At 38.2% G+C, this 25,263-nt stretch overlaps 1 long non-coding RNA gene across 5 annotated transcripts in view; it reads left to right on the top strand.

The window, feature by feature from the left end:
* Positions 1 to 14: 14 nt before the first annotated feature.
* The window catches only part of LOC107195386, a 126,061-nt gene continuing 100,812 nt past the window's right edge, over positions 15 to 25,263 (top strand). For 3 of the 5 annotated variants that reach the window (XR_003045092.1, XR_001516515.2, XR_003045093.1), the window contains exons 1-3: positions 15 to 522; positions 1,434 to 1,592; positions 7,363 to 7,455. This is a non-coding gene — a long non-coding RNA (uncharacterized LOC107195386). Of the gene's footprint in view, positions 523 to 1,433; positions 2,695 to 7,362; positions 7,456 to 25,263 lie in introns of all 5 variants that reach the window. The other 2 variants (XR_003045095.1, XR_003045094.1) reach the window with 2 other exon arrangements.

Genomic DNA, 25,263 nt, shown 5'->3' with positions numbered 1-25,263 from the left:
GTCTGCGCCTCCGCGGCGTCCCCCGTCCCGTGGGGGCAAGTACCCGAGGCCGCCCCCGGACAGGCGGCTGGGCCCGTAGCGTGACCCGTCCACGGTAACTCGAAGGGGGCAAAGTTGTTTCCCAACATGGTGTTCTTACGTCCTTGTCAAAGACTCCAGAAGGGGTCGTCCGGGAACACGGAAGAGAAATTACATAGAAAAGTTGGAAGTGCTGAGGGCGAAAAGGTGTTTTCCCCATGTGGAAGGTTTTTAAACCTTCCAGAGAGCCTCTCCCGTGTTCAGTGTGAGCGGCCTTCCCTCTGCCCCTCTGGTGGGAGTTAATTTCTCGGACGAAGAGGAAATGCACCGGTCCGCGGAGCTCACAGAGACCGCAGACTGCGGAGAAAGCGAGATAACCTTGCCCTCAAGGCACTTAGACTCCTGCCGGGCGCAATGCCGTGTCGTGGCCAGAGCCCTACGCTAGGATTTGCAGTGGTTTAAATCAGTCTGACTACTCATTGACTGTCATCTTAGAAAAGTCAGGTAGGTTGTGAATCACCTAGACTCTCGGTTTTGAAACACCTAAAGCTCATACAGCAGTGCTTGCACATTAAGTCCTATACATGTGTGTGCTATTGGTGTTATTCATGTCAAAAAGACAATGCGTGTGCACATGGAGTTACGTAAGGGCTGAAATTGATGCATATAGTAAAAACTAAAATCAAGACGACAGAATTTAGCAGAAAACCTAATAATTCATGTTGGTTCTCCAACCATGTTATCTGTGTAAGTTCAGGACTGGTTCAGCAAAAGGAAAGATGAGTAGAATTTGGAGTATGCCGTAAGAGCAATAGAATTTTTGACACTTTAATGAAATTCCTTAAATGAACAAGCCTCTAGCCATCCTGTAAAGAAATACGTCAGGGATAGTATTTCATTTATGTATTTGAGAGGCATTCACTGAGAGCACCCACACTGTGCCAGTCACCAGGATGGAAAGATGGACAAAATGTAGGCCTGAGTCTGCATTTGACACATTCACAATTCAGTAATAATTGCAATTAGTTATCGAGTGTCATGGGCCAGGCATTGTGCTAAGTGCATTAAAAACAGTATCTCATTTAATCTGTAATTACAATAGTACAATGAGTTAGGTGTTATGTTTCCCATTTCCAAAATTCGGCAACTAAGACTCAGAATGATTTTCAAGGCCATACGATAAGTTGCAGAATTTGGTGTCAACCTCAGGTCAGTTACAATTTGAGGCCCATGTTCTCACCCCAAATGTTCCTCTCCAAACAGCTCACTCAGTCTTATGGTGGCTTGTACAAAGTGTCCTGTGGGAATACAGGCAGTGAGTGACAAACAGCTTGGGGAATGGGGGTTTGGTCAAAGCAGATGCCACATTCAAGTGCTGTTTGAGCTCAGCCTAAAGGATGGACGGGATTTTGCAGGTGCAGGAGAGAACAGTTTTCCAGGCAGAGGATGGTGTGCGAAGACAGACTTGAAAGAGGGCATGTAGTTGGCCCCCATGAGCGCTTCTGACGACAGTGGATTCTCAAGGAGAGGGCAGGAGGTGAGGCACCAACAGTTGAAGGGCATCTTCTCAAGAGGTGAGTTTTGTCCCAGATGTGACGTGGGAGTCACTGAAAGTGTTTAAGCGGAGGGGCGCCGCGATCAGTCCAGTGTTTTAGACTGAGTTCCACTGACAGCTTTGCAGATAAACTGGAAGGAGAGAGGACTGAACACAGAACCACCAGTTAAGGGAGCATTTATAATATCTTAAATGAACGATGAAGAAAGCCAGAATGAGGCAGTGGCATTATGGAAAGAGGTAAAGGTATGTCAAGGATAATTTCAATTTCTTGCTTGGCATGTGGTCTCTCCACATGGGGAGACATACCGCAGGCAGATAACAGATAGTGCTGGCTTTCTAACTATAGTCTGATCAATCTTGTATGCTCAAGAAAAGAACCATAAGTATCCTAGGGTTTTGGGACTAGAGGCATTTTCTTATTAATGAGGAAAGTGAGGCCTTTTGAAGTTAAATAACTTGCCTAATAATCCAGTGGCTGGCTGAGCCAGTGTGAGATTCCACCACATATTCAGTCAACATTTAAAGATATTCATTACATGCTACTGTGTTGCAGCGACAGTGTTGAGTGCTGGTGACAAAAACTGATTTATTCCTTGCTCTCACAGAGCTTTGTACACCCTGGTAGAGGAAGCAGATGTTAGTCATACATATTATTACACAAATATAAACTGTCAAAGGTCTCGAGTGGCTAGGGCATCTAACCTAGTCTGAGAAAGCTTTTCAGTGAGAGTAGTGCCTGAACTAAATCCAAAGGATGAAAAGAATTGAATCAAGAGAAAAGGAGGAGGGACAAGCATTCTAAGCAGAGGAACGGCATGTGCAAAGTTCCATTGGTAGGAAGAAGTATGACTGCATGAAAGACAGGGTGACTGGGGCAGAGCTCGAGGGACAGTGTTGTTTGAGATGATTTTAGGAGGTAAGCAGATCTTGTTTGATAGCACAGGAATCTACTCTGACCAAAAAACTCTGACAGGTGCCAGACTACTGTTAGATGAGCTTTATGCCAGTCACACTGCCTAAATCGATGCTGACAGTTGTGTTTTATTACAGATGGATATTATATGTGAATGAAAGAATTTTCTTGAACCTTAGAAGTTTCTGAATACATACCTACCTAGGTAATTAAGGGATAAATTTTCCATAGTTTTTTAACTTTCTGATTTCGGAGGCTCTAACCTGTGCTGACAAAGACGAGAAGATTGACATAGAAGTAAATAATCAATTATAAAACAATTTACAGTTTCAGGGATTAATGGTGCAAAGTAATCTACCTGTTTTCTTTTTCATTGTAAGTACATAATTTTTTCCTCTTTCACTGACAAATGAAAACAACAGCTGAGAAAAACAATAGCGTAATTACTGACTTGTCTTTCCAGGTAAGTGGCGGCTGGAACAGACTTATTCTTGTGGGTGAAGGTGACTGTAATTTAAGAACAATAGAAAGAAACATCCTCATTTCAGGGAAAATCTTGTGCTGAGCTCAAGTGGCTTGAGATGGGGAAATGGTCGATTAAGCGACAGACATGAATTTAGGAGCTTAAATTACGAAGAAAACTGTGTTTAAAATGAATGGTCAACGGATGGCAACAACCCAACCCAGGCAAACCATTGACAGCGCTCTTAGCGCAGTTCGTGCTTGTCGGTCTGCCAGTCCAGTCTCACGTTCCGTGAAACTCGCCTTCTAGCTCTTCTCCACTTCTTTCTGCCCCATGACTTTGAAGGAATGAAGTTCGGAAGGCATTTTTTTGGTGGTTTCCCCTCCCTGAAGCTCTGAAGAAGCGATACGAGGATAAAGCCCCCTTTGCTTAATATCTCTCTAACCTAGAAGTAGATCTAATTCCTTCCAACCACAGATGAGCACAAGAAAGAAAGCGCTCCGACCTAGGGAAATCGAGCCTTCACAAAGATGGAAAACCGATGAACATGGGCAGTGGATCTGTTCCCTGTACCGCTTGCTGCACTTCTGCATGTATTCCAGTTATGGATTATATATTATGTGCTTATACCATGGTAGCCCCTTGTCATACGAAGGTGAAAAGACCAACATACATGCAAACAGTTATGTAGTAGCTGCATAGTGGCATCCAGAGACATCAAGTCCTAATTTGACATCTGTAAATGTGACCTCATGTGGTTTAATAGGGTCTTGAGATATGTTGAATTGAGGATCTTGAGATGGCGTGGTCATCCTGCTTTGTCAGAGTGGGCCATCAATGCAGTCACAAGTGTCCTTACAAGAGAGAGGCAGAGGAGGTTTCATGCAGATGAGGAGGCAGCAATTTGTCACAGGGCCGGAGATTAGAGTGGTGTGGCCACAAACCCAGGAATGCAGATGCCACCAGAACAGATTTCCCTGAAGAGCCTCTGGAAGGAGTTCGGCCCTGCCAACACCCCGACTTTAGCCCGATGATACCGATATCAGACTTCTAGCCTCCAGACCATGAGGGAAGAAATTTCTATTTTAAGCCATCCATTCTGGGATCATTTGTCACAGCAGCCATAGGAAGCTAATACCAATCATGTTACAATAAAAGTTTTAGTAGGGAGACGAACAAAGTGTAGGAAGGCTTCACAGAGGACCCAAAGGGCTAGAAGGAAGATTAAAGATTGATCAAAGGAGGAGGACCCCCAAATGGGCTTGAGGACCTGAAGGTGTAAATTCCTTGGAGTGGGAGAGAACTTGACAATCCAGATAATTATTTTTCTTTTATTTAACACACGCTTCCATAACTCTTACTATACATCAAACACACTTTTAAAATATATTCACTTAATGCTCTTTACAACATTTTATAGATGAAGACACTGAATCAGTGTAGTTAAATGACATGTCCAGGTGAACAGTGGGGTGAGAACTCAAAGCAGGCCACGTGCCCATAAGTCCCTACTCCAGACCCCAGCACCGTGCTGTGTTACTGTTTGGCAGAGCTCCAGCCCTAGGTAGAGGATCTCAGGAGAGGCTGGACGAGCAGGAGTGGCCCCATGAATTAGAGTTCTGTAAGGCCATGTGCATAGGAGTTAGGTGTACTGTATGGGTACTTTGGAGCCAGACGTGATCCAACTGTTGCTTTAGAAAGGTTATTTTCATGGCTGAATGTAGGATAAACTACAGGAGGTGAGGCAGAGAGAGAAACAAGGAGTCTAATGCAATAATGGAGAGTCCAGAGGAGAGATATCGCTGGCACGAGCAAGGGCAGTGCCAGTGGCAACGGAAGTGAGGGATACAGATTTGAGAACTTTTAATTAACAAGAGCTGGGGATTAGAGTGTGTGAAGGAAAATAAGAAAGGGGAATATGAGCCATGAAAAAATATGCCTGATGACAGCTGACATCGTCTCCGTCTAATCCCTTAAATTCATTTCCTCCCGTCTTTCGCGAGTGTTCTACAAACAAGATCTTGTTATTTCTTCCTTCCCTGTATTTCTAGTTTAATTTCCATTCTTATGTCACTCGGCTCTTACAGCTTCACTGCTGGATAGCTGCAATAGCCGTAGTATTTTGAGATGGCCAAGGATCATACATCGAGCTCTGCATTTCCCTTTCTACCCCTCACTGTGACCTCTCATTCCGTCAGTGGCATTGACTTGAGAAGAAATGGAGCCGAGGGTCTCAGGGGACTCAGGACTCTAGTCATAGCAAATTCGTGATGATATAGGAGCAATAGCTCCCTCTGCCCAGTAGTGATTCTCCAGGACTCAGGCAAGAAGAATTGGAAGGAAAGCCAGAGGGAAGTGGGGGTCCTCTGAGAAGGACATGCACCTTAGTTTCCCTCTAGGCTGAACCCTGGAGCAGTGGGGCACCATAACAAAAACTGTATAGGTTTGAGAGAATTCTGAGCAGAGATAACCTCTGTCCTAGTCTCATGTAGACCTGGACTCCCCTGCATGCTAGAGATGGGTGTGCGGGAGAAATGCCTAAGACCTCTCGGGGGTCTCCCATGGGAAGCAGTTCCCATGCCCCTAAGAGGGGCCCGAAATCAGACAAGTGAGGCATTCAAGAGAGCCACTGTGGATGAGAACGAGGGACAGCGCAGCAGAGAGCAGTGCAGACTGATGACCAAGGACCAGATGTGTGGCCCCTGGCCCCACACGCAATGCCTTAGCATCATGGTGCTACTCAAACGCAAGAGGCAACCCAGGGAACTGACTGACATGACATTTCTACCACCCAGGGAAAATGAAGGCTCATAATGAAAATTGTTGGTTTTTTAAACCCATGCATTTACAGACAAGCTTCATCTGTCTGGTCTCTCTGCATTGTGTGTGCCCTAATTACTGCTGTCAGACACACTGTCTTAAAAGATCTGCTTTAATAATGAGACTTCTGTTGAAGATCTTTCAGTTGTCCTTTATTGTATACTTCATCAAAGACAAGCTCTTCTTTCTTAAAAACCTACCTCTGTCTTACCTTGAGTTCTCTCTCTTCTCAAAGTTTCTCTAAACATTTCTACCCATAACAATTTCCACTTCCTACGGTAAGTTTTATCTATTTGTACCTTATTGAAATATAATCAACAATTTATGTATATCCCTATGTGAGTTAAATATCTTTAAACTATTTGGTAGTCTTCTCTGGATATTCAATACTTGTTTTATGTTAGATTTTCAAACATTTTCTGAGTGACTGAAGCGCTTACAGGGCTGATCAAGTTTCTATGTTATACTGGTAATGTTTTTCACCTAGCTTCTAGATTTCTTAACACCATATCCCAGGAATCAATAAACAATTTAGGTAGTGAATTTATGAAGAGTTTAAAGATCAGAATCTTTATTCTGATATAGTTAAAAACCATTATAAAAGGAGTAGGAGTTTTTTTGCTGTTGTTTAGAGGGGGTTATGCTGTTGTTATTTTCCTGATCATGGAATCATAGGTGTTGGCTTGCAAGGCTTACGAATCCAGGTGGCCAAAGGCACCCATATATTCTGTTGTCTTGCTAGCAAGCAAGTGAAGGTGTGGACTTGGACAGAAGTAAACCTCTGCTTTCAAGCTGAAGTGCAGCAAGAGCATCCCTAACGCACAAATTACAGTCAACGCCAGCCTCTCAGCCGCACTGCAGCATTTTCACTAGAGGCAGAGTCACCACAGAAGAAGAAACTATTTATATCCATGGGAGGAATACGAAAGCCAGAGAAAAGTACATAAATAACTATGTGCGGATCAGATTGATCAATTCTTAAACTACCAGCCATATTCTCTTGCATTTAGAGGGAACAAGGAAAAAAGAAAGAAAGGAAGCTTAAGCTAGGCTTGTCCTCATAATTCAGGAAGTATAACAATTCTAACTAGACACTAAAAATTGAATAAAAATGCAGCAAAGACCGCAAAAAAGGCCCCATTACCGACATATTTGGTTTTCATCTAGACTTGTAAGCTTTTTTCTTTATCTCTGGAAAGTCTCATTAGCTTTTCCTTCATTTTAAATGAAAAGGTACTAAATGTAATGAAGTTTAGAAGTTGTGCATATTTTTTTTGTTGAGCGCTGTTAACAACTTTCTTATTTGTGGGGAGGCAGTGTCATCAAGTGCTTGGAAGGAGGGGGATGAGCATAGAATTGGGTTTTGTTACCAAAGGCTAACTTGACCTGAGCAACTCACCTGGAGCTAGATTTTTGGTGCCTTATGCTCCTTCTAAAATCCCCACTAATTTTAAGTGAAAGCAGAAGAGATCCATAAAAAGAGATAAAGCATGATATTTAGAGCTGGAAAGCCTTCGTCTACCTGTTTTATAGGTTTAATCTTTACATAAAATTTGAATATATCACTATAATTTATTTCTCTTATAAAAGGGAAGAAAAATACAAGAGGAAAAACGTCGATAGCTGTGAATCGAAGAAGAATCCATGCAAAGCTGAAAGTGGTCAGCTGTCATCATCTCAACTGTAAGCTATTGAAACACTTTTTTAAAAAAATCCTTTGTTTAATTTTTTTTTCCTACGAAGGGTTAAAGATTAGTAACATTAAAAGTTTGTTATTTGGGAAATCGATAAAATGTAAAGTAAACAATATATTTTCTTAAACTGGAAAACTAGAATTTGTTGCTTTGCTTCATAACAAAAGAATTTATACAACGTTATCTTGAAATATAGTTAATTTAAGACCCAGACACTTATTTTGAACTCTTGTGGGAAGTACACATGGGTCATAGCTGTAGAGGAATCAAAGTTAAATTAGACCCACATCTATCCTCTAGGAATTTAGAATTTAGAAGAGGAAACATGATATATACTTAGAAAGCTATAAAAATCTACAAAAATATAAGCCTCGTAAAGGCAAGGAGATTAGTCTCTTCTGCTCCAGACAATGCCTGACACAAGGTAGGTACTCAATAAATATTTGTTGGATGAACGGATAACATAAGAGATTGCTGAGGTAGATGGTTGAGAATTGTAAAAAAAAAAAAAAGAAAAAAAGAAAGAAAAAAGCAATTGGTAATAGGAGGTACAGGTAACTTCCAGCATCTGTGAAATTATATTTGTAACTTATAGATAATTAAGCTGACAGGCCATGAACAGATTCTCCCTTGCATTGCTATTTTTCAAATCCGTCAGCTGTTCTGCCATCCTCTTCAAATAAGATCATGAACACACTAGGTAATGAACACGTTACTCGACACACTGGGATTCCACGGAATGAGGAAGTTAAACTAGATCAGTGTTTATGGGGACAAATATGCAAGATCATTTTAGAAGGCAGAATGATTAAATGTGTCCACTAGCTCATCAAGCCTCTGATGTCATGGGTGCTATTGCCGAGGAGGGAGACCTAATGGAAAAGTACTGAATAAATGATAGTAGGGGTTTTATGCAAATGTCATACAACTCGGAAGACAGCACATTAGTGACTGAGGTTTGGAAAACAAGGAAAGGAAGATCATTAAGGTCATTTTAGTTTTATTATTTTGTGACTTAAAATTTCAACCAGAATAAAAGCCTTTGCCCGACTTAAAAACTTAAATCTAGTTCGCTTTCTTAAATCCTCTGAATGGTTTCTCAACAGCTTTCTCAATAGTTGACTAAATATAAATAGTATCTGTTTGTTTGTCTCGGGGTGTTTTCTTACAGTGACCTCTTTATTAGATAATGTGACTCTTAAAATTGGTGCTAGTGCCTGCTACAGTTTCATCAGTCTGCAGCAAAGTCAGACAAGCACGGACAATATAATACTTATATTTAGAAAGCTAAACTGACTCAAAGAGAATTTTTTAAAAATCTGAGAGTAGGATCTTTTCAAGGTTAGAATATCTTTTTTTTTTTTTAATGATGGAGGGTGTTGATAGTATTTATCATGTTTTTGGCAAAATAAAAATTATTAATCCTCTGTAGATCCCACCACCTTTTAAATAAATTATACTATTTTCTGAAATTTAGTGACATGAATGTTAAGAATGGTATTACAGAGACTACCTGGAATTACTCCTCAATGCAGATTGTTGAGTCTTCAGATAACCTTGTGCTAAATGTTCAAAATCACGCCTTGATTTCCTTTAGTTCTTGGTCATGAATACCAGCACTTGTCTACACTTCAATACACCAGACTACTGTAGATCAAGAAATATAAGTACACGTACGATTGAAACTGATTTCTTTAAAAGCATTTTAAAAATTCATTTCTGTTTTTACCACAATTTCACTACTTTTGGAAAAGAGATTAGGCATCTTCGATGATAGTGTTATTAACATTATACCATGTTAAGCAAGTTTTATTCATGTAGTTTTATTGAATTCTATTTTTTCTTTGACCATACATGATTTATTTATATACCTAGAGTGCTAAGGAAACAAACTATGAAAAAAAATTGATAAGTCCACTGATTTTTATTGTTCTATAAGCAATGTATATTAACTTGATGAAGTTTAGAAAATACATATAAACCCAGTGATTATCAGTGTAAAGTTTTTGTTGTAGATCCTTCTATATCTTTCTTTATAAACATATTTTACAACAAAAATGAGATTATATTGTACATGCTGTTTTATAACTTGCTTTTTCAACTTAAAAAAAAAATATGTTGTAAATCTCTTTCCATGGCATTAAATATTTTTCTACATCATTTTAATAACTTCATATTGTGAAATTGTGACATACTATAATCTATTTAACTAGTTCCTTGTTGTTATTGATATCCACTATTGATATCCACTTTTTCTATTATATTGAAATGGACATCTTTGTCAAGTTAAATCTTTATTTTCTTTTTTGAATAATTCATTAAGATAAATAATTAAAATATAAAGTACAAAGTAAGAATCATATGTAATAGCACCAACCAAAGATAATTACTTTAAACTTTTCAGTGAATGTCCTTGTAGTTTCTCATATATATATGTTTTTTAGTGACCTATCTACATATCTATTCTGAGAGATAGCATACAGAATTTCATACTGTTCTATAATCTACTTTTCCTACATATAATTGACATCTTTTAGTGTCAATAAATATTGACCTATATCATAATTTGTAATGGCTCCATGGTCTTCTCTTGTACCATAATTCATTTAATTAGCCCCCCGTTCGTGGACTATTTGGAGTTTTTAATCAGTCTAGACAATGCTGCAATAAATATTCTTTTAAATAGCTGTTTCAATATCTAATGAATACATTGCTTTTTTTTTTTTGAGAAATGTTACATTCAGTGCTATTTCCTGGAAATTCACAATGCAGATTCATGTTTTAAGCAAATATTCAGTGAACACCTACCAGCTGTACTGGGATTAATGTATTAAAGGCTCTGGAAATTCTTACAGTAAATAAATCTTTAAACTTTTTTAAATTTAAGGTTTCCCAACCTTTTGGATTTTTTTGGTCATGGAACTTCGCTGCCATTTCTTTTTGAAATAGAGCATCTGCTAGTATTTCACCCATTTTACTTGGAACAGAATTTAGAAAATGCTAATCTAGTATCAGTCTTGTTGAAAACTACTAATTAACTGCCTGTACTTACCTGTTACTTTTATAGGAACTCTGAAAAAAAAATCTTAGGAATTATTTAGAAGAAAGATATGTTTTAGGCATTTCAGAACAATACGTCTTTGATCTGAACTGCCAGATTAACTTCCAGAGTAAGTAGTGTTTTGGAATGAATATTTTGGTGGGACACTAGAGTTTCATTTCACTTTATTTTTTTTAAATAGTATTCATGTCATTAGAACCAAAGGTATATTTGAACACAAAGGAGAATGTGAAATACAAAGTAGTTTTGGCTCATCCGTGGATTTATCGAGGGAGAGGAGTAAATTTGCATGGGAAAATAGACTAGACCAAGGAAGAGAGATGCAAAGAGAGAGAGAGGAGATTATTAAAAGGAATTAAGGATGGAGGTCATGAAGATTATATAGTAACATGTGAAATAATTAAAATATTTGGTAGAAAAAGAAGAATACTAAATCCTATTCATACTATGTAAAAACCAATAAGAAAAAATTGGGTGGGGGAGATCCAATAAAATAATTGCGTTTGGGTGCTTTTTCCTTTCATCTGTAATTGTGGTTTTCATTTTTATTTTTAAAATATATAACAAAATTGAAAAGAAAAGGAATACTAAAAGATCAGACAAAATTAGGAGAAGAAAGCCTTATGGAGGAGGAGGAAGAGAGTGGTTGAGTCAAACAAAGGCAACACGCAGATGAAAGTGAACAAGGGTAGAAGAGAGAACGTTCCGTTTGTCCTGGAGGAGATCATTAATGGCACAAGTGCTGTGAAGTGGACAAAAGCTAGTCTGTGGTGGGGTCAGATGAGAGAACCAGAGAAGAATAATTTTTTTTTAGGACCTAGGAGCACAATAATCCACTTAGAGGTTCCCCTCAGCTACTATTACTTTAGTTCGGGTTTTATCATGTCGGGATTTTGCCTATATCAGTTTTTTTCCAGGAGCTGATAAATGAAACCTTAAAAAAAGAAATCCTGTGAGTAAGTTTCTTTGCCCTTATATTTGAACTGAATAATAAAGAAATGGTAAATTCTCTTTCTGAGCTATTCTAGAAATGCTACCATATAGAAATCTTAATAATATACCCCGTGCATGCTATTTAAAAACAGGAGAACTTGGTCGCTCAAGGTCATTTCAGATGCCTTTTTTCCTAAGTGATTTGTGTATATTTTATCCATAAAAGACAAATTATTATGAAAGGATGTGAAATATAGGTTTAAGAAACTCAAAGAACAAAGTGCATTTTTGCTCTTTGAATTTCTTAAAATTAAGTTCTTAAGACTCCCGCTGCTTACCTTCAAGCAAGCAACCTTGAAACTACTCCATGAAACCCAGTTAAGGGATGAACCACAGAGTTTTCACTTATATAAATATATATTTTTTTAAAAATAGCACATGGGAGAGAGAACATTTAAGTCTTCCAGTATCCATACTTATTAACAAAATTGAATGCCTGTGGTGGGTCTCAAAGGAGCACATAGCCGCAGCCTCTTTATGTCACAACTCAGCCAGAAGCATTTATTCCTTTGTAATTAAGGCCAAGGGTACAACCGGTGATGCGAATGGAAGCAATTATGTGGATTATTCCGCTCCCTCAACATTTCTCAAGAGTTTGTTTGTGGCTTTCTGTTTGAAGTTTCTGTAAAGTTCTGTTGGGTCTCCTTGGTGCTGTTGGTCCAATCTCAGAAAAGAACAATAGCTAGTGCTTAGCATTTCCGATATGACAGTTTTAGGTGCTTTAAATATATAACCTTCGCCTGCTCTTTCAAAAGTCTGTGGGGGTTAAATGTGAAGTCCTGGGTCCCCAGGAGCAGGTACTGAGATGAGGTTCAAATACAAGGGGTTTATCCCTGAGGTGGTCCCAGGAGAGACCAGTATGGAGTGGGAGGAGCAGGCCAGGGACAGGGAGTTGAGCTAAGCAAGGGTACGCCTCAGGCCAAATCCTTCAGGAGGTCTCCACAGGGCAGCTCTGGGGTGTAGGCTAGGAGAGGGAACTTGCTTCCATCCTGCTGCACAATCATGGAGGTGGCAAGGTGGGAGGGGGTGGGGAGGGGAAGCTACGAAAGAAGAGTACCAAGTGCTTACTGAAGGGGGTGAGACAGAGACTCCTACATTGTCTGCTACAGGTAAGTACAATTATCTGCATGTGACGGTTGAGGCCACTGACTCTTGCCCAATATTTCAGAGCTCCTAAGTGGAAGAGCTGGAATTTGAAACCCTGAAGTTGATTCCAAAAGCCATGTATTTAACTGCTATGCTGTATTGGAAAGGTCGTAACTTTATGGTGTGCTATGGTATTACCAGTTTTCTAGTTTTTACCGTTGTTTTCCTGTGTGTTTTGGGTGAGGGACATGCTCCTTGTTTACAGATGCCTGTGAAGGGTGATGCTCTGTGGGGGCATTAAATCCTAGTACTTGCTGTGCCATGATTGTTGACTAGGAGAGAAGGAGGGAAAGGCTTGAATGCTTGCAAAAGACTCTGAGATCCTAGATAATAAAAACTAACTCTTCCATGGTGCTTCTAAAATAGGGACAGTTCTAAGAATTTTACATATAGTAACTCCTTAAATTTTCCTAACAACCCTATGAAGTATGGACTCACATTATCTCCTTTTTATAAAAGAGGAAACTGAAGCACAGAGAGATGAAATAAGCTGCTTACAATCACACAGTTGGAGCTCGGTTCGAGTCTAGGTTATCTGCTTTCAGATTCCGTGCTCCTACCCATTACCATGTACTGCCCATAGGAAATTTAGATAAGGTTCTCGTGACATTAATAATTATTTATTTGTAGTTTAATCTATTTCCAAACGCTCTGCATTTTTTTTTAAACAGTCTTCTCTTTCAACACAAGTTCTGTTAGTTAGAAAACAATTACCGAAGGCCTTAAAGTTGATGTGAAATAGAAAATCCATATACATGTTTGGAAACTTTAAAGAAGAGGTGGCAGCCAGCAGATGAGCACTCCCTTCTGCATGCAGGAGACGGTGTTCCCTGCCCACGCTGCGCTGGCACTAGCAGCAGCTATATCGCAGAGTCACTCTCAACACTCAGCTGCTTGCCGAGTATTAAACTGCTGGAACCAGGCCTGGTGAGCTTCATGTTACCATGGTTTGGAGGAGGCATGCACGTTAGTTAGGGTGATATGTTTAGTCTTCAGAAAAATTTAAGATCAGCTTTCTTACCAAATAATAATATATGTCGGTATTACTTGTGGTTTTTTGCTTCACGTCCCCAAGTAAGCAATCACACATCTAATTATTCTGTTGAGTAAAGCCGACCACCTCCCCGTTTGTGGTTTGTGGGCAGGAGTAACTTGGGAGGCTGGGGCGGGCTCGGCTCACTTATTTGCAAAGAAGCTGGAGCCGCTAGAGCCTCTGCTGCCCTCTAGAGGCGTGTCAGATCAAGACAGCTCATCTCTGAACCTTCCCTGTGGATTGCATGGAGAGGCTGCCTGTACTCCCACTTTTGAATCTCCAATTAATGGGAATGAGGTAAAAACACTCTGAACTTCCAAAACCAATAATGAGACTTAATTAAAATTCCAAGGTAGGCCTTTGATAGTTACTCTGCACTCAGGGAAGATGTAAAGCTCCCATCCTGTGTTTCTCCCCGTCCCCTTCACCCCAATCTCAGACTCTAGATAGAAATTAGTCAAGGTTATTTTAAAACTATAAATAGAGCTAATACAAAGCATTTGCTGCATGCCAGGGACGATTCTAAGTGCTTCCTGTATACTAACCTATTTAATCTACATGACGGTCCTGTGAGATAGGTGGTGTGATCATCTCCATCTTGCAAATTGAGAAGCTGAGGCGAAAAACTATTAAATATTTCTCACAGTATATGAGAGGTAGAGCGGGATTTGAATGCAGATATGTCTGGCTCTTTCATAGCTGTTAAAGCATGCCTCAAAAGTCTAATTTTAAGGTAGAGGTTTTGCTAAAAAATTTTAACTTGAATCTAATAATGACATGATTGGCCTGGACACTTTCAATGACGTGACAGATAAGAAAAGGAGGAAGAGGAGACTAAGACAGAGAAGGAGAAGGAGGATAAGAAGGAAGAGAAACTATTCTAGAGGTATGGCAACTAAATAATTATATCCTAAACATAATTATATCCTAAACATAAACATTATTGGGATAGCGAGGAAATTTGAATATGGACTATATCGAATAATATATTAATGTTGACATTCTGGAGAATAATCCTATTGCAGTGATATAGGAGTATGTTCTTGTTCTTAAGTGGTACTTGACGAAGATTTAGGGGTGAAATGTCATGGTACCCACAAATTACTATCACATAGTTCAGGGAAAAATAAAAACATGAGAAGGAAAGAAAGAAAAGAAATGTGGCAAAATCTTGAAACTCAGCAACATGAGGTATAGGGTCTATGATGTTCATTATACTATTTTTTTAAAACTCTTGTAGTTTGGAATTTTTAGAGTAAAAATTAGAGGAGGAAATAAACTTTATTTCAAAATAAGAGCCAGCCAGGGCTATAGCCAATGTATCTGCCTAGACTGCCTGACTAAGGACAAATGAGAGAATTGGGATCCATAGGCAAGCTTCGAAATCTGTAGATATGTGTTATGTGTGGGTGTATGAGATGTTTAAAGTTTATTTATTAATGTTTTTCCATTAGTACTAGTATTACATATATCAGTGTGTATTTTCAAAAAAAATTCACATTTCCGTCCAGTGCGGGGGAGTGGGGCGGGGAAGCAAATGTAAAGCCCTTTATGAAATTAAAACAGGTCTAATTTCAGGCTTAGAGTTATTTCATTTTGGTCATCAACAAATAAGGCATATGTAATAGTCAACCTTTTCTGTTTGTTTATTCAGGAAATGTGTGTTGACTGTTCACTACATTCCAGACACAGATCAAGGTGTTTGAGATACACAAGTGAACGAACCAAGATCTCTGAATGCGTGGTGCTCATCTTCAGACAGGAGAGAGACCATAGCGTGATAACTAAGTAAAGTGCAGAGAATGTTAGCAAGTGATCATTGCCAAGGAAGAGTAAAAAAATGGAGGAGCGTGGTCAGAAATTGGGACAGGTGTTTGTGGAGAAGAGGATTTGTGATTTTAAATAGGATCTCCATAGTTTTCATTCAAATATGACCTCATGACATCTGGAAGGAACGTGGAAGAGAACAATGAAGAAGGATCCCAGGGTGATAGCTTGCCCAGTGTGGTTGGAGCTGAGTGATCAAGGGGAAAAAAGTAGAAGAATATGAAGTCAGAGAAGACATAGAAGACCAGTTCACAGGGTTTGTTATGAAGGTGTTGGTTTTCATGCTGAGTAAAAATAGGAAGCCATTGGATGATTTTGAGTAGAAGAGTGACATGATCTGACTTAATATTTAAAAGGATCAATCTTTTAGGGAGACAGAGCTGGGAGCAGGGTACCCAGTTAAGAGGCTATTTAAATAACATAGACAAGAGATGATAATGAGTCAGCAGAGGCTGGTAGAATTGGTGGCAGAGAGATATGATCAGATTCTGGATATGTTTTGATAGCAGAGCCAACAAGAAGGATTTACCGATCAATTAGGTATGTTTCAAAGAAACAGATGAGTCAAGGGTGACTTGATGTTTTGTTCTGAGCAACAGGAAAAATGACGTCTTTCACTGAGATAGGGAAAATTAGGTAACGCAGGTTTTGATGGGGGAAGACCGAGAGTTGGGTTTTGGACATGCTGAGTTTGAGCTGTCTGTTAGACATCCAGATAGAGATGTCATAAAGGTAATTGGATATAGAAGTTGAGATTAAAGGGAAGTCAGGTCTGGAGACTTAAAACTTGTCATAACTGGTGTACACATGGTATTCAAAACCACGAACCTGGGCAGAGTCACCAAGAGAGTGTGGATAGAGAAGAAAACATTAAGGACTGTGCCCTCGGCATTTTTCTGTTTTATGTGTTTATTATGCTTGTTATGTTTCTTATTTTGTTTTGAAAATTATTATATTATACAAAATGAAAGGGAAACTTGACAATTATCTAAATTACTAAAGATAGCCTATCAAATAATTACATTTGCAAAGTATATTAATTTTTCTCAATTATCTAGTTCGACTTTCTACAAATAACTGCATTAGACATGAGAACAGCTACAATTCTAGCTGCTTTATCTTAGTGTTATTTAATCAATAATATGCTAATATTTTGGACAGTGAAGTTCAAAAATGCTTTCTCTAGGTGGAATAATCCTTATCTGTATTTATTTATCGAATTTAACTAAAATGTTCTGTTGGAATATGGTTATTCTTGTCTCTTTTTCTAATGCTTATGACTTGCCAGTTCTCATTTTGGTGATATAGTAAATGGCTTATAAAAGTTATGCCCAAGCAGAACTACTACTAATCAAGGAGAAAATGACAGGAGGAAATGCTCTCTCTAGACAAAGATATGTAAATACAGTTGTTGTTTTATCTAGTAAAGACAATTAGTGAAGATTAAGAGTTCACTGGACTGCAAATAAGCCCATGTCATAAATGGATTTTATCAATAAGATTTGAATTTTAACGTCAGAACCATTTTCACACTCTTTTATAGTTAATTGGGTAAATGTAGACAACCTCAGGAACTTTATTTTTCATAATGAACTGTATAGTCATGGTAGGCGATCTAGATAGTCTAGGCATGTGGTGAGATTTATCAGTAAAGAAACCCTAATTTAATCCAACTTTAAAAATAAGTGTTTATTGACTCATGGAATGAAAAATACAGGGGTAGTCAGGCTTCTGGGTTTGTTTATCAAGAACCAAGTGTTTTTTTTTGTTTGTTTTCTGCCTTTCTGCTCTGTCATCCAAAGAAAGCTGGCTTTCTTTGCAGGCCTAGAGAGGTTGCCAAATGTAGCTGGGCTATTTTCTTTCTTGAAAATCCCCGAGGTGAAAGAATGCCTTCCTCAATTATTAGGCCAATGATCTGAGTTTTGTGCCCATCCTTGTGGCCAGTAGAATGCCATGTGCTGATAGTCTTATGGCCTAAGTCACTTGATCCCAGTGACAAAGGGGATGGGACGCCCTTGACTCTGTATCTTTGGAGATGTCAGTGGGGTCAATGCCCTTTGAGAGACACAGCTGCCACTCAGCAGGAGTAAGGTGGCATGGTTGCTAGGGAGATGGCCATCACAGATACCCCCTGGGCCCGAATCATCCAAACTCAATTGACACTCCACTCTGATTTATTATTGAGACAGCTTCCTAACCTTTCTCTCTGAGGGCCTTTCTTCATTTGATAGTGACAGAAAACCAATTACATTTAGTTATGAAAAACTTTTAACTAAAACTCAGGAGACATGGACAAAAGGAAAAACCTTACTTTTTCCTCAGTGACTAGTCAGTGTAAAAGGTAACACCTTGTGTGTCTTTGTAGAACAACATATACAAATATTAATTTTATATGAGTATTTCTCTATCACTGATGTTGTTTCAACACATTTTTATAATAGAAAGTTATTTCTAACACTTTCAAATTCCATTATATATGTGACTCCAAGAAAGACATTATATTTATATCATAGTGTAATGGGGGATGGTTTCAATTGATCAATGAATTGAATGTATGTGATCACTACAGCTTCTCCCTAAAATCAAACTAAAATGAAAATAAAGGTCTATTTAAAGGCATAAATTCTCAAGGACAAGGAGAACATGAGGATATAACAATAAGATGTTAGAAGTTGGAAAGGCAGTGGACAAGTGCCAGACCATGAAAACTGAAAGCTTGTAGTGGAAAAAGCACAGAAACTACCTGGTTTGAATCACAGAAGCTTCTGGAACTGGCCATACAAGGTGTTTTTGAAAGTGAAGGTATAGATAGGGCTGAAAACAGAGTTGTTTGCTAGGCTGTTAAAGAATCAGTTAAGCCCCAGATAAGTATTGTCATGCAGTGTAGGTGGACAATTGCCCTCCCTCTCCATTCGTCCACACCACGATATAAAGAGAGATTTCTTTTCTGGAGAGGTGAAGCAGGTCTCTGGACTGGAAGACACTGGCACAGCTGAGGGTAGGGGCAATCTCCTAAAAACAGGATGATCAGGATGACCATAATAAAAGTGGAGAATCTCAACTTTATTCCCTCACCAGGCTCCCCAAGTGCCAAAAGCCAGGCAGGAGACTGGAAGTCCCTTCTCTGAGGACTCTGACAAACCCAAGAGCATAGATTTAAAAGTACTGACAGTCAAGGATCCAGTAATGAAACAGCTGAGTGAAATCACCCTCAATGAAGTTCATCACTTATGAAGCCTCACCTCCCTCCCTCCCACAGCTTCTAATCAGCTTCTTAGTTCTCCATTTTAAAATATGAGAAGATTATCATACATTTGAGGGAAACCTCGAACAGGAAAGACAGACCAAATAACAGACAAAGAAATTTGGAAGAAATAGAAAATGTGTGCAGAGAAGAAAACCGAGGAAAAAACTAGTCTCAGAAATATAAGAAAAGTCCAATCTAGAAAACAAGAACAAGTGTTATAAAAAAAGAGCATTCAGAAACTATAAAAGAACCCTTGAAATTAAAAATATGATTTCAGAAATGAAAAAATGAAGGAGAGGGATAAAATAGTGGAAATGCCAACAAAGGACTACTTGAAAAAAAAAAGAACAACTTGACAAGATAGAAAATAGATTAAATTAAATTACAATAGATTAAATAGATTTGAAAAATTTAGAGAACTAGTCTAGAAATCTCCATATTTAAATAACAGGAGTTTCAGAGAGAAAATATAGACAAACAGAAGGGACGGAAATTGCCAGAGAAACAATTTACAAAAATTTCCAATTACGAATTGAATGAACCCACCAAGAACATAGCATAATAGATGAAAATAGATCTACATTATGAGAAATCACCATAAAATTTTAGCACACTAGAGATGAAAAGAAAATCATAAAGCTTCCTGAGGAAGGGGAGTTGAGACTAAGTTACATATATAAAGTATCCGAATGGCATTTGAGTTAGCAATAAAAACACTGGAAGTTAGAAGAGAATGGAAAAATGTCTTTAAAATTCTGAGGGTAAGTGATTTCCAACGTGGAATTTTATATCCTGCCAAACTATCATTCAGAGTAAACATATTTTATGACATACCAGTTCTCAAAAAAAATCTGACTTCTATGAACTCTTTTCCCAGAACTAACTAGGGAATGTGGTACACCAAAACAGAGAAATAAATCAAGAGGAATGACATGGTATCTAGGACACATACATAGAAAGAAATCTCCTAGGATGCTAGTGAAGAAAAATTGTAGGATATCAGCTGTGCAATAAGACCTACAGAGAACTTGGTTCAGATTGGAACCAATCAAATTAAACTGAATATTTTTGATTTTGTCCTCTTTCAAAGATTTACACTTTGAGAGAACAATTTATGAATAAATTTGTGATAAGCATTTAGAAAACAACATAAATGAAAAAAATAATGATTCTAAGAAAAAAATGTTCAAAAAAAACTAAATATAAGCCTAATATATTACATTCCATATTTAGTTGATTCTATAATGCATCAGTTATAAAATGCACCAGTTTCTTAGTGGTACATAAAATATTGGTGCATTTTCTCTGCAATCAAATGGTGACAGCAGTGAAGAAGAAAAACTAAATCCTTAATTTTTATAATGAGAAGGCAATTGTTAATACCTAATCTCAAAAATTCATGATGTACAAGTAAACATGTTATTGAAAATAATGCTAACATATTAAATAACTAAAAGAATTGAGAGAGGTTGCCTTCAGATAACAGTTCTGGGATCAGGGACTTTTTTTTTTTCTAATAAGACCTTGAACTATTTGAAATTTTAGGCTATACATACACAAATCTGATAAATATAAAATTTAAATTTAAAATAAATCAGTGGCAACACAAAGTAGCTTATATACTTTTCCATTCTTATTAAACTTATTGGAATTTACAGATCTTATTTGACATTTAAAAAGTCTTGGGAATAATTTTCTAACAGGAGACATAACACACTAGATGTGACATGAAGTACACTATAGCTCTATGACTTAAAGAATAATTAGTTACACTAAAAGTGATCTCTTCTGTTGTTACTTAAAATAAATTTTTTTATTTTGGTTCAGATATAGTCTTACTCAAAATATGTAGACATGGAAACTTTTTTACTCTAAATATCTTACCAATGAGGGCATTTATAGCCAGAATTATTTCTGCCTCTCTGTATGTTAGTAATCCTGACTGGCTGGGCTGTTAGCCATCCACAGTGTCCTTCTTCACCTAGTTTGCAGATTAGCCTCCGTCTCTTGTAATCCATTACCTCTTTGTGGATTCTCCTTCCTCTGCTCACATCTGAGGTTGGTTAAAAGTTGATGGATCAACTTTCTTAGTCAAGAGGCAGTGCCTCCCATTTCTTGATTAATCTGAACCCTCTTAATAACTATCAGGGTAACATGATTTCAGATGAAGAGCACTGGATCAGGCGTCAGGAGACTTGATTTTTTATCCAGGCTGGGTCATCTGAGTGACTCAGCCTCTAAAGCTTAGTTTTCCTACTTGTTATTTGAAAGATTTAGAATAGGAACTCTATTAAATGCCTATTCTAAAGGCTTAGAATAGTCATCTTACAGTTATAATATTATATGATTCTGGGCACATTCATTTATCTAAATGCTTTATTACTAGATTAAATCACAGTATAAACTGTGATTTTTTTTGACAAAATATCAGTGTGCATAATAGATTGATAAATGAAAACTTAAAAGAAAGAGCTAGGTAGGCTTAAGTTACTGGACAAAGAAAATGTCTGGGTAAAGAGTACACACAATTCTTGAAAGTTAAAAACAATATTAATGTTGCATTTGATACTGGTATTATATGTGTAGATGACATTCTAGGGATAAATGCTTCTCGTTGCTGCACTCTTGTGAGTGAATGGAGCATATAATCTGTATTTCTAAATATTGTTTCTAAACAAATTGACTGCTTTAAATGTTAATCCATTGTGTTTCATTCTGTTACAACTATCACTGGTTGTTTTATGTACCCTGTGATGTCACCAGACAAGGCAGAAGCTGACTTAGCAAAATCAGATGAATAATAAGATAGAAAATATAAGTCATCTATGCTCAGCTAATTAAAGAATCAGAAACTATCCTGAAAATAACATCAGACTACAACATAAAAATGCTCCATGGAACATTCTGCACCATTTAAGAATAATATCCTTAGTATTTAGTGAAAACAGTAGTAAACATTGCCTTTAATAAAAAGAATTAGGCCAGGTCCAGAGGCTTAAATGACAAGGCAGGCTAGCTACACTGTGCTCATTTTGTTTGTTAAGTCTAGACGGTATAATCTTTGGGCTACTAGCTTGGAGTTGACCTGCAGTTAGAGGACAATTAGCTTTTCTTTTCTCAGTCCTTCTACCTCTCTTAAATGGCATAACATAAAGGGGAACTAGCTGAACAACACGGATCTATTCCTGTTACTAGGAAAAGTCATGTGGAATGTCAACTCTCTGTTCAAGCAGTTGCACATTTTTTATGATTTAAAGCCCTTAAATTATATGTGGGCCTAGTTACTACCACATGATTTTTAACTTTTGATATTTATTAGAAATATCCGAGAGGTTTTTTTTTTTTTTTTCCCCAAATTCCAGTATCTGGACCTCACTCTTTGAAATTTGGCTTAATCTGTTTGCAATCTTTATTTTTTTGGAAACTATACTAAATGTTGGTTCTAATATCAAAGACTGTTAAAAAACTATTATGACATTAAACCCTTTAATAAACATTTCTGATATAACCTATTTATCTTAAAAATGGTCTGAATTTTAGACCATTACTTTATGGCCTTTGGGAGGGAGGACCTCAGTGATATACCCTGTTAGCTTCCTGCACCATGGTCTACCTGTTTTATAGTATTTCATTCAAGAAAAATAACTAGTTACAGTCTACTTTAGTCCTCTTCATTTTAAAAAAAAATTTAGGTGGTTTGACTCAATGGTTTTACTTTATTCTATATTTCTATTTAGGGAGATCCATAAATCTTAGGACATGACATCTGAAAAAAATAAGTAATGAATGACATTTCTATCACTTTTCCATATCTCATTTCCTCTTTTGACTTCCCCACATTAGTAGGATCGATACCCGTAACGTGTGGCTATTTTCCAAAGATAATGTACAATTTCAGAACCTTATTATTATTATTTTTTTTGTAGATAAAAGATAAAAAAAAATCTTTCTTTCTAGATCCCCTCAACTAATTTTCTCCCTGGTTCTTATCTAGTACAGTAGATAAAGCAGTCCAAAGGAAATACAAGTTACAAGCAGATTTCTTCTCCTTCGCCTCCTGTCCAATTTTATTTTCTGTTATTCATGACAGAAGATAATAGGAGTTTGAGCGATGGGAGTGCAGGCAGGGGAGCAAAGATTGGGAAGTTTTGACATAACCTGTATTGGTGGAAAATTTTCTTAACAAAATCTCCCCGGTGGGTCTTGGCGAATCACATGTTTTTTTTGTCATGGATAGAAGGCTACAAGATAAAACTAGTCCCACATGCGGTGAGGGACTGCATTGTGACTTTAAAACATGGCGGGGCTGGCTTGGAACATTCTGCCTTCACGGTGGACTACTCAGCGGCGCCCTCCGTGGTCCTCCCATCGACAACCTGAACGTCTTCTTTCTGTTTTCACTTCCGGAACTGCGCACAGCCCCAAACCACCTTCGCAGGCTTTAGAAACCAAAGTCTTTCTTGGGCTAGATTTTATCCCGTCTTTTCCTAGATATATTCTTTAATTCACACACACATACACATACTTTACTTTGCAATGAACACGATGAAGGGGAGAGAAAGAAAGGTGAAGGATCCAAGAGAACAGACAGATCCTGTCTTTTATCTCAACTCTCTTTGCTTCTATGGTTCATGGGACTTTGGTTTTGGAGTCTCAGCCCAATTTGAACATTCGAGCTGCCTATTACTGGTGGAAAAGGGGGGGAAAAAAGAGCCGCTTCCCTGTCTCTTTGCCTTAATCTGCTGTTCACGTGGAAGAGTGTGCGGCTGACCCAAACCTCGCTGACATGTCAGCGTGCAGCCGCAGGACGAGGGGTGTTTGATTTATAAATGGAATGTATAATAGGCACGATGCCTTCTGAGCCAAACGTTCATGGAAAATCACATGCCGCTCACATGAGGGACCAAGATCTTTTTTTATTATTTTAATGAATTGAGTTTTGTCAGTGCACCAGGGAGATAAGAAGATACCTGCCAATAACCCTCTGATTGTGTCCTCGGCCAATTGGTGGGCTTGAACACGGCACTCCTCTCGTCAATTGAGTTTGTGTGTTAAGACAAGGTTTAGCTTTGGATTTGAAGCTCTCGCTCAAACAAAGCCACAGACGCTCCGACGGTGGAAACCATCACATAATTCTCCTCTTTGTTTCTTTAAAGAGCACGGGGTTGGTAAAAAAAAAAAAAAAAAAATCCATTTTGGGAAGACTCGGTCTGAAGATAATGATAGTGAAGATGAGAAAAGACAGCAGGTTGTAAGTTCTGGCCTAAGTTTGGAAAAAGAAAAAAAAGGTTGAAAAGGTAATAAACTATAGCAAGGCCAACAGATCAACCAACATGAGAAAAACCAACAGGTAACAAGGGGCCTCTGGAGCTTCTGAAGAATAGAGATCAGTAGGAAAGCATTTTGAATGAGAAATAAAATGCTCCTTCCTGTCAGGGAGGTAGGGAGGTATATGGTGCTTGAGAAATGGAAAAAAAAAAAATGCAATTAAAAACCAGATATGAATAAAGATCAGGTGAAAGAGGATGTCACCCTGTGGCCTTTGGAACTGTGTTTCTGCTGCCTCCAAAAACTATTTTTTTTCTGGGAACAAAGGAACAATGTTGTGGAAAACTGGGTGCCAGATACTTTAGGAAAATGAGACACAGCGAAGCGGATAAAGGAGACAAAGACAATTGCAGTCATAGGCAGTAAACTGAAGGCAGCTGAGGCCTGAGACAAAAGGTGAAAATTCGGAGCCAGCAAGATGACTGAACCAAGGGAAGGAAGGAGGGAAAGATGATTCACAATAACATTTGAAAGACATTGGCCTGAATATTTATTAGCATGTTGCACACTGCTTGGCCTTGGGGAACTGCCTTTGTTCAGTGAGCCATTTCCCAGTTTTAAGGCAATAAACAGGAAAAGAGCTTGAAAGATGGCCACGGATGCTTGGTCCATGGTGCATCTGAGAGTGAATCTGAGATAAGACCTTGGCTCTGAGAGAGTGATGGAATGGAGGCATTGTCACTGAGGAAGATCGTCTCTCTCTGCAATCAGACTCCAAGAGGAAATGCATGATTCAAACGCTAGGGAAAGGATTCCTTGTCATGAGACTGAAATTTCCAGCACATCCTGGTCCAGAATAGTTGCAGTTAGTTATATTTTGTTCGTCCTGGATGCAGACAAGAATAAAGGGGTGAGCGAGGTCAACTGTGGGATAATGGAGTCTGATGACCTCATAAGTAACTTACCTTTGGGGGGCCTCATGTCTATATTTGTTTCTATGTCTTTTCATAAAAATAAGCACATCGGAAGCGATTTTAAGAGCAACTTATGGTCTATCCATCTCAGGAGTTTTCCCAGAAAATGGGATGAAAGGACAATTTGTAGAAGAGGATGATTGTCATCCTTTAGGATGCCATGTTGTTCTCAAGGTGTTAGTGATGTACCCCAAGTATAATATCCCTAATACTCCCTTGTTGAACATTATGGCTCTGTGCATGGCATT

The sequence above is a fragment of the Pteropus alecto genome, unplaced genomic scaffold, assembly GCF_000325575.1.
Source record: "Pteropus alecto unplaced genomic scaffold, ASM32557v1 scaffold101, whole genome shotgun sequence".
Lineage (NCBI taxonomy): Eukaryota > Metazoa > Chordata > Mammalia > Chiroptera > Pteropodidae > Pteropus > Pteropus alecto.
Note: the sequence above shows the minus strand (reverse complement) of the source record. Positions and strands in the feature narration are given on the sequence as shown.